Source organism: Pholis gunnellus, assembly GCF_910591455.1.
Source record: "Pholis gunnellus genome assembly, chromosome: 22".
Lineage (NCBI taxonomy): Eukaryota > Metazoa > Chordata > Actinopteri > Perciformes > Pholidae > Pholis > Pholis gunnellus.
The window spans coordinates 9,099,710-9,109,701 of NC_136549.1; positions in this window are offsets into that span (position 1 = coordinate 9,099,710).

Sequence of the window (9,992 nt, forward strand, 5' to 3'; positions counted from 1 at the left end):
ATATATCCTCTTTTTTTTTTTTTTTAACAAGCGTTAAGGGAAACAAAGGAGGAATGTTCAAATCCCAGTGGTGGGAGCTTAATCCATTGAACAGTCGGCTTAAAAACATTATTACCCCCCTTCCACCAGAATCTTTGTCACAGCTGTAAAATGATTAGTGAGGATTTGGGTCAAAGAAGCCATTAAAGAACTCCTCTTATCAAGACAAACATCCAATTGGCTCAAGGCACCAGCGTCACATGACGGGTGTGAGCCAACCAGCCTTAAACAATGATTATTAAAGGTGTTTTTTTTTACGGGGCATAATTGAATCTGTCAGCTATGGACGACTGCATCTTCACTTTTTAAAAACAGATTTATTTGTTCCGCTAGACCTCCTTTTTAACCCCCATCCACGAGGACAGATTAGTTTGATGGGAAATTTATCTTTCGAGCCTTTACACATGATTTGTAGAGTGTGTAATTATGTATTGCTTTTTAAGGTATTTCATTGGCCCGCGGCCGACGGTGTTCATGCTACACCTACACGGGGCCCCTAATGCTCCCCGTCGCACGACTGCCGTCGATTCTGGTGTCATTCCCTACACCTCAGGGGGCATTTGTATCTGCACGATATGCTGGTAACATATTTTGGCACATTTTACCATGTGTACTGATAAATCTCTCTCCATTATTGAGCAAAAGTTGCTCTCAGCAGCGTTTGTGGAGTGGAGTGGAGTCTTCTAGTGGCGTTTAGGGGAACTCCGAGTTAGTTCGTCTGGCTTCCGTTGTTCAGGGGACACTTTTTATCGAGCATCTGCTGATCGTCAATTTGTGTGTGGTGTGGGGGGGGAAAAGCAGCTCCGGTTCAATGCGTGTCCTCGATCCGACTCGCCTGACCCCTTTTAGAGAAGGCCCTTCTAAAGCCCTAAATCCAGCCCTCCTTCAATGAGAGCCCTCTCGTGCTGAAAGAATGTCTTTGTGGGAAAATAAACTGTCCTGCGAGCAGATGATGAGGACGGAGAACAGAAGCGGTTCTCAGAGTGGGAAAAGTCGTCTCAGTTTAAGACGTGTCTGTTAACTGATAAACCAATTAAAGGCGGATAGGACTCTCATCTTTATGGGCCTTGACGAGAGAAAAGGGAGTTGTGTAACGTCTGCCTTGTTAAACGTCCTTGTTTATTCCAACTTTTTATTTTTATTTAAACGGTATAATCCACACGCCCACACTGTGTGGTGCGGGCTCGCGGAAAAACATCCATACGACACACATGTATTTACAGTGCTGCTCCAGGGAATTATGACATCTTCAATGGGTTATGTAAAGAGATGACATGTAATGCACATGCATTACATAAGAGAGGCCAGACTGTGACACAACTGCCACGGTGGATTAGGAGATGCATAATACTTCTGCAATACAAATGAGTAATTTCAAGCTAAATACAATAGAGACAATCCATCCTTTACTGACTGTAAACACCACCATGTGTGGTGAGCCAAAGTTAAAGTTGATGGGTTTTTGACAGCCCAAATTGCTACAAAATGACAGCGAACAGAAGTTTTCGGTTCATTGATTTAAGAGCCAGTTTGATGGTGATTTGCTCTCCAGTTGTAAACAGCACATAAACCCATTTTTATTGTACACTCGGCGCGTGTTTCCTGACCCCGATGCAGCCCCGGCTGTGTATTCTATGACTTACTGTAAAACCAAGTCATTTCCTGTTTGTCCCTGCTCAGCATCATCTGATGCCTCTGGACGTCGGCCCATAAAAGTCAATGGCGTTTCACATCAGTGGTCATGCCCCACCCTGCCACTCTGTCCTCTCTCTGTCACAATCTCATTCACCCCTAAAACTGCTGAGCCCACTGTTTTCTTTGGGCTGCCAGATACTCTGCATTGTCCCATCAGCGCCAGGCCGCTGCTGTAGCACTTTAGCTTATTACAGTTGCACGTGAGATCCGAGACAAAGCGCGCACATCATTTGAAGCTGTAGATACCAGCTTAGCATGAAACAAACGTTCAATGACTTTCTCTCTGAAACTCTGTGGCTGATACTGATCAAAAGGAGGAACAGATTGTTCTCCCGGTGTCTGTTCTGTGGGGAGGAGATAACCCTGATGTCCCTGCTCAGACTGCTAAGATACACAGTGATGATACTCACACAGCGAGATTTAATTCAGAGACACCGCCTGCCCGAAGGGACTCAGAGACGTAGGGCCGTAGAGGATACGATGACTGAAGCTGCTACCTGTCCTTTAGAGATGGACTATTAATTGTTGGTAATGCAAATGCCTTTCTGGCACATTTGCTACACTACAACTGATCATGAATCAAGTCCAAAACCAGGTTTTTATTTATTTTTTACCATTAAGATACACAGCATATAGGCTGACTATATGCTGTGTATCTTCATCTTTTAATGCAACATTTTGTGTGTTAATAAGAACTGCTATCTTTTGGTCAAAATCGTTGATCACCAGGAAGCAGGAACATCATTTTTTTTCAATTTGTAAAGCCAAATTAACCGTCTCTCTTACAAAATATATTCTGCCTAACCTTTCTTTTAATATTAGAGCTGTTTCCTCACAGATTTGTGCGCGAGTACAGATTTTTAACAGTTTTAATGACTTGGCTGCCGCCCAGTAGCTATACTTTTGGCAAGACTAGCCATGTGATTTATAGAGGAATCTCTGTCTTTCTTGTGGAAGGCCACGTTAAAGAGTGAAATTGTCTGTATGTGTGACAAGTTGCACTCATTATAACGTCCGAGATTTATTTTTTTTATAAAAAAATGTAGAAACTTACATTAATTGATATTGCCACTTGGGCACAGGGTAAGAATCTGTAAACACAACACTAACATATTAACACCTTTTTATAGAGTTAATATGTCGAACATGTTAGCAAACACTGGCTAAATGCTTCATTTGCATGTTTGCTGAGTCGGGTGATGGTTCTCTGTGGGTTTGTCACAGACGCATTCACATTTCACATCGCCATTTGATCCATTGCTGTTATAGAAATATTTATTAGAACAGCTTTAAAAAAGAGTTTGCAAGCCATATTAACTCAATTTTGCTATCAGCTGAAGGTGAAAACAAAACAGTATGACCTTCGTCACATGATGTTAAACAAACTCTTCAGTCGTATAATTCTTTAATTGAAACGTCACGGACACGAGGTTGTTGTGCCATTTAAAAAATGACGTTATCAAATATGACATTTGAACACATCCACCACATTCTTTAAATCATAATCACTTCCATGTCTGATAGGGTTGCACACGGCTCTGCGCTACGCCTGTTCGCCCAGCTTTTTTTTTCTTTCTCCCTCAGTGTCCTCCCAGCATTTTCCCACCATATACGCACTGCTGGTATTGACCCTCAACCCACTCCATCTCTCTTCCAGTCTCCGCTGTGATCCATGACTCACAAAGCCCGTTTAACCTTTACCCAGCGCTTGGTTGCTTCCCCACATGGCTGCAAGCAGCAAATCCCACCTTTTCTCACTGTTTCTGCTCGTTTTATGGAATTGTTGTACTGTTGACGTTTATTTATTTTTCTAAATAGAGGCCGTATATATTTGTCTCTAGGACTTGACCACTTAAACTCTGAACCCTAGTTTGTTAAACATATGCCAGCAAATATAGATGAGAAGAAAACGAAGAGAAAACTGTCTCAAAGACGACTGGTATTGATGACTACAATGTACCAGTGTGTCCCTTCTAAAGCACAGGAAGCCCCTCCACTTTGTTATATATATTCATTCAAGCCAGTCATCCATTACGGCTACGTGATATATTACCTGCAAGTTATTCACTCTACAAAAGGCCCATTAATAAGTGGAACCTTTCTTAAATGGGTATCGCATACTTTTCCCACGCTGGTCTCCTGCGCGTAAACACTCGCATAACCAGGTAAGCTATCGGGTGTCCCGGGAGGGTCCCGCAACTGTTGGATCACAGGAACTGTCACTTGTTCGGTCAGCGACGATGCAGCTGTGTGACTTACAAATCACTGTTTTATCGTTTCGTAAATCTCTCCATTAGTTTATTTACTGATACAGCAACACTGCTTGGATGCTGTTCTAATGCACTTTGTGGCCGCCCAACTTTATTACCTCCCGATCTATTATCCATCTATTCATACATCAATCTTTATCCTCCTCTCTGTCTCAGACCAGCTCGCTCTCTCAGGAACATTTTATGAAATGAGAAAGTCATCCTTGTCGTTACCTCTGCTTTTACTTTTCTGATGCATGAAATGATTTCAGAGAGAAACGGCAAGGAGCAGGCTAGAGTCTGACATTTAATTCATGCAAAAAAAATGTGTACAGGTCACAGATACTCAAATATGAATGTTTGCTGGTTTTCTTCACCAACTATAATAATAAATGAATATTTTATTTTTTCATTTCCAGACGTTTTATATTAAACGCCATCAAATGATTGATGTGTTTAATAAATAATAGGCAGCTTATTTGATAATCAAAAAAGTCATTGGTTGCAGCCATGTTGTTAAGCTGTTAAGTGTCTTTCGGTCCATTAATGACCATTATTCCTCAGTTTATCTGTGTTTGGCATACTGATATTTGAGCCTTATTGTCTTGCCGCATCATTTAATTTTACAGTATTTAAAAAAAAGGATGGAGAAACATTCAGCTAACCATAACTACAAAGCCACCTACTGTACATAATGACAATTTATAATGCTTCAGACATGGAATTAAAACCTGAGAACTGCTATTTAGGCTGTAAATTATATTATAAGGTGTTTTTTACTCACCGTCTAGCAAGTGTGCTTCAAGCTTCCAAGGAACACAGATTACAAGCGAATAATTTATATCCTCTCACATATGAACAAAAATATATATATATATATATATTCCTGCTTAGAAGCCCTGCCACTGCTTTGGTGTATCAAAGCCAGGCCACAAAATACTACACTGAGCGATGAATTATTGAGTGCCGTGCCGCTCTTGTCACTTGTACTCACACTCCTACATGTAGTAGGGTCGAATTTGGGCTAATTGGGGATGCACTGTCCTTGTTCTGTCGGATAAATGGAAGAGGGATACTGTCTCAAAATCCGGTATAGGATTTGTTTGTTGTAGTTCCGGCTGTTGTTCCGGCTATTTCTTCTTTCTCTTACCTTTTTAGTGATTTGGAATTTACTGTGACACTGGTTTTTCTCACCCTCGACCGACACCAGAGCATTCCCATTAACACACATTGATTAACAGTGTGTATCAGGTATCGCACATCCGTAAGTGTCAGCTCGTGGGGTTGTATTGACAATGAGATTATTGATCCCGGGATCAGGTGCGGGGACCCGGAGGGCGTCAGTGTTGCTGAAAGCGGAAGCCCCTGTTTTTAGACAGCTGTGTGATCCTTCACCAGTTCATTAACACGGACTGGAGTGGGTTAACTCTGTTTAACTTGCTTAGCCAATGTACCAGCAGTCAGATGGGCATTTTATTAGACGGGAGACAAAACGATTTGCATGCATCAATCACGTTTTAATGCGCAAGAGCTGCTATCCTCCTTTTTCTTTTGGCTTTTCTCCACTTCATTATTAAGCAAAGCAACAAAATAAAACAAGTGAGACAATAAAGATTTACTGAACAGAACAGTTCTATCATAATGTAAATATTTCTCAATCAATGCTAGTTAAACATAACAGGCAGCGTCTGTTTTCAGAGTACCCAAAGTGCTGACTGTGGCCGTTTGTGTAGAGACAGCCTCTCTTTTACAGCTGGGTCCGTGCTGTCTGGCCCGCCACGAGCTCAGCACCGCTGCCCAACAGGCCTGTACAGCCCTGTGGGCAGCAGTGAATGGAGTATGCCTGTGTGTGTACGTGTGCAATGAGAGATTGAGTGATAGCAAGCTGCTAGGGTCTGCTACTTTTGGTAGGTCCACCACAGAGCCTATAGCTTTACATGTACGTGTGAAGCTGCAGTCATTTAGTTCTGCACCAAGGCCTAAAATATGCCTTTTCTTTCTTTTATAGTCTACAGGAAGGACGGATCTCTTTCCACGCCTGAGTCACATTTACTCTGCAGGTCTGGGCCTGGGGAAAAAAAATGTTTGTTCTATATCTATACAGTGTGCTCTCAGAACATGTTGGCTTTTAGCCTTATGGTAACATTACGCTGGTATAGCAAGAGGAATTCAAACCAATGACTCGTGCCTTTTGTGGCAATAAAACCAAACAGCATGCTTAAAAGCAGGGTGATTAAATAATAGAAACAGTTGAGTTAAGCTGCTTTTAAAGTACGGACTATTACAAGTTTCATTTGTTGTCATCAAACATGTTTTTAGAGGATCTAGTTTGCAGGCTGATTATAACTGTGGACGTTGTTATTTAAGTGATCTAAGAGACTCGCTGGTCTTGGGGTTACTCAAGGGAAGAGGTGTTGATCATAGTTATTTTAAGGAACGGTCAGAGAATGGCAAATGTGAAAAAAAACATCTCTTGAAACGTTGTTTTCTTTTGCTGAAAAAGCCAGGTCAGGGTGTGAAATGATAGATTCAATCATTCCTCCTCAGTTCCAAGATTGGTGTCAAATAATGAGTTTATTGGGGCACACAGAGTCTTTTCTCAATGGATTGTCATTGTCAGATATTCTCATCAAAAGGGTTTTAATGGCAAGAGTGGCGTTACCGTATATTGCAAACCCTCGTTGAGCCTCTCAGATGTGTTTTTTTGTTCACTGGATTTGACTGCAGGTCAATGTTGTGTCCGTGTGAATTTGTTTATAAAGAAAATCAGGGCAAACATGGGATGCAAATAGCGTCTGTCTGGGGCGCGGGTTCATGTGTATGTCTGTGTAAATCCATGGGTATGAATTGCAATACACAGATTGCACGTGTGTCCAATTCATGCGACGTTGATCCTGCACACCGCGGCCAGGAAGCAACAACATCGCTGCGTCACATAAACCGTGACAGCATCCAAATGAGTCCGACCAAGCTCTTTTCATTTTGTTGCTCATGTGAGGTCCTGAAATCATGGCTGTCTCGAGTTCAGAATGGCCTCGGGAACATTTGCATGTGGCTTCTGATGCTTTTTTAAGGCTCCGTCGCTCTCAATTAACAAAGTTAAAAGCTAGGGAGGAGAAAGCCATGTGAAGGGCTATTGAGTGTTTTTATTTGACCTCAAGGGACATAAAGAAATCCAGCCCTTATGAATGCCAAAAAGCAAAGCACAACAAGCACGTTCATTCAGCGAACATGAGAGCCCTGGCTGGTGGTGCATTATGCTGCTTCTCTAGCGCTCTGATTAGTCCTTTTCCAGAAGTGGACTATTAATGTCAAGTCCAGCCGGTCTAGTGAAGTGTGTGTGTTTTAGAGCTTTCACGTTCAATCTCGTGCAACTGCTGAGTGGAGTGTAATTAGTCACATTGTGTTATCACATCCTGCTCCAATCATGAACACTCTACCATTTCACCGTTCACACTGTTATCCTATGGTGCCCAAACTGTTCATGCTTTCCCATCTGAAATGTTGTCTTTTTACAATGATGACCATTGAAACTATTCCAAACCTACGCCCTACAAAATAGACCCTCTCCGGGCCTGTTTCCAGCAGGCCAGTTCATAATCCAATGCGAAAAATCATGCAACTAATCCCAAATGGCCGAGGTTCACCTTCAGTTAATCTAAGGTGCAATTGTCCTGATTTGGGACTGTAATAAAATATATCATATTCGTAGTTCCGATACCGATACTCGCTCATTTACACAACACAGTAACTACAACAACACAGTTTCACTCACTAACTGGGCCCTAAATCCTGCCAGATCTGTACTGTGCATGTGGAACTCACATCAGAGATCAGAAATAAGCAAGATGAGAATGATGCAAGCTTGGCTCACTTGTTAGCTTCTTCCATCATCAGCTCATGGAACAAGCTATTGCTGCGTCCGAAATCGATGATGGAAGTATCTTAACGGTCGCTTCTTTCTTTTAATGGGATCGGAACTCTGTATTGGCCGATACGCAAGTTGAGGTATCGCAATGGGGAAAAAAAATGGCCTCAGAACATTTCTAATGTTTGATGTGCTGTCAGGAGGACATGCTTGATCCATACCCTTATTTGCATAGATACGTACATACAGGGAGGGATACTTGCAACACCAGTCCCCATAGTTCCTTGATATTTTCTAAAAATAGCATATTCAGTAATGTCATCGCCTGCCACTGCTCATTTTCAGTTTTGATCTTCCTTCAAAGAGTCTTGTATCGCACGATTGCTGCAGGATATACCAATTACACAGCTGCGAGGTGCTTTGCTTGTGCGGTGCGAGACGAGCAGAAGAGTGAGAAGCGCACATAGTTTTTTTTTGTGTGTGTGTGTGATAAAGCTACAATCTGGCATCGCTCTCCACGCGGTGGCTTTGTTGAACCATTTTTTTTAAAAAAAAAGAAAAGAAAGAGAGAGTCCATTGACAGTAATCTCACTTGGTTACAGCTTTACTGCCAAACAGAATGTAGCAAGTGTAATATCTACGCCTCACTGACACAGTGAGCCGTTGTGGTGTGTCTGAGCAGCCTTTGTGGTACCTTGTCGCTTCCTCATCACAGCTTCAAGCCATGAGAACAAGGTTTTTTTGTGAGGAGGTCCTAAATTAATGAGATCACATCAAGAAATCCCTCTCCACTGGTGTTACTAATATTAGGAGGCCTCAATCCTCTCTCCTTCTCCTGCCTTTTCTCTGTCTTAGGTTGAAGCTATGCAGTCAATATTGGGCGTCTCCCAGGCATCCTACGGGTCTATACCCTCCACTGTTTGCCCTCCCGGCCCCTTTTGTTCCTCTACACTCTCATTTCCACGTTTACATTTCTCATTGCCCCACCACTCATTTTCACGCTACATCTGTCTCCATCTTTGCCTTTCCCTTGCCTCCCTATTGCGTTGTTCCGTCAGATTGAGATGGTCTCTGCGGTGCCGGCTGCATGGGCATTTTTCCAACGTGTTTCTGACATGTCATGTCACCGATGGCCAAGCGCTGTTCTGTTAAGCACTCTGGGCTCCACTCGCTCCATGGGGATGCAGCCTCTCACATCTTGATAGAGCTGGTTTCCTGAGCAATATTGGCCACGATCTGGTATTTTTGTGAGAAATAGAGAAACGAATAAAGGACATACTCTTAAACAATCGCCAAACATGTACAATGACAACTAAATCTTGTCCATTTTATCTTTACATTAATCTCTGCCTGTTGTTGTCTTTCCCCATCTCCTCCCTAACAATGATTGTCTTGATTGTTTACAGTGTCCATATATGCAAAATGCCCTCAAGGCCATATACTGCTGTGTGTTTCATTATGATGGCTGACATTGCATTAGGTGGGTTGTTTACATTAACCCTTTCTACCTTCGAGCTGTTTTGTCAAGCTTTATATTCTTCTACAAATATGGCTTCAGGAAAGTCCCGTCATTTATAAAGATATGTGTACATTTGTTCAAGACTGTCTCAAAACATTACTCATATGCACATACGTACAGTAGACATGCTGCAATAATTCTTCCTCTCCATACTGGCTGTGAACACATCTCTTCCTCTCGTGACTCCAGTTTAAGAGATAAAGGACAAAATCCACAGTTTTCTTTTAATTTAAAAAGCTCACTTTTTGTTCTATAAAGTCAAGAATTGGAAAATACTTGATGGCTTAATTTGTCAAACTCTGGCCACGTGAGTATTGTTTTCAGAAAAGACTTATATATATTTATCTATAACTTTACTATCTGCCCAAATCAGTATCAAATGTTTCTGAACCACTTGTATGTCATCAACATCCTGACATGGTTGGATGATATCTAAAAATCTGCATCACAATATAAAGGCCATTTTTTTTGTTAATAACATCAACGATGGCACCGTTGTGTTCGCTGTATATTCGAGTGAGCCGCGATGCAGGATGTCAAGAAACCGATGCAGCTGAACGGACTTCAGTCGTCATTATTGTCATTATTACAGCTGTGCTCTTTCCTTCTGTGACGTGGCATA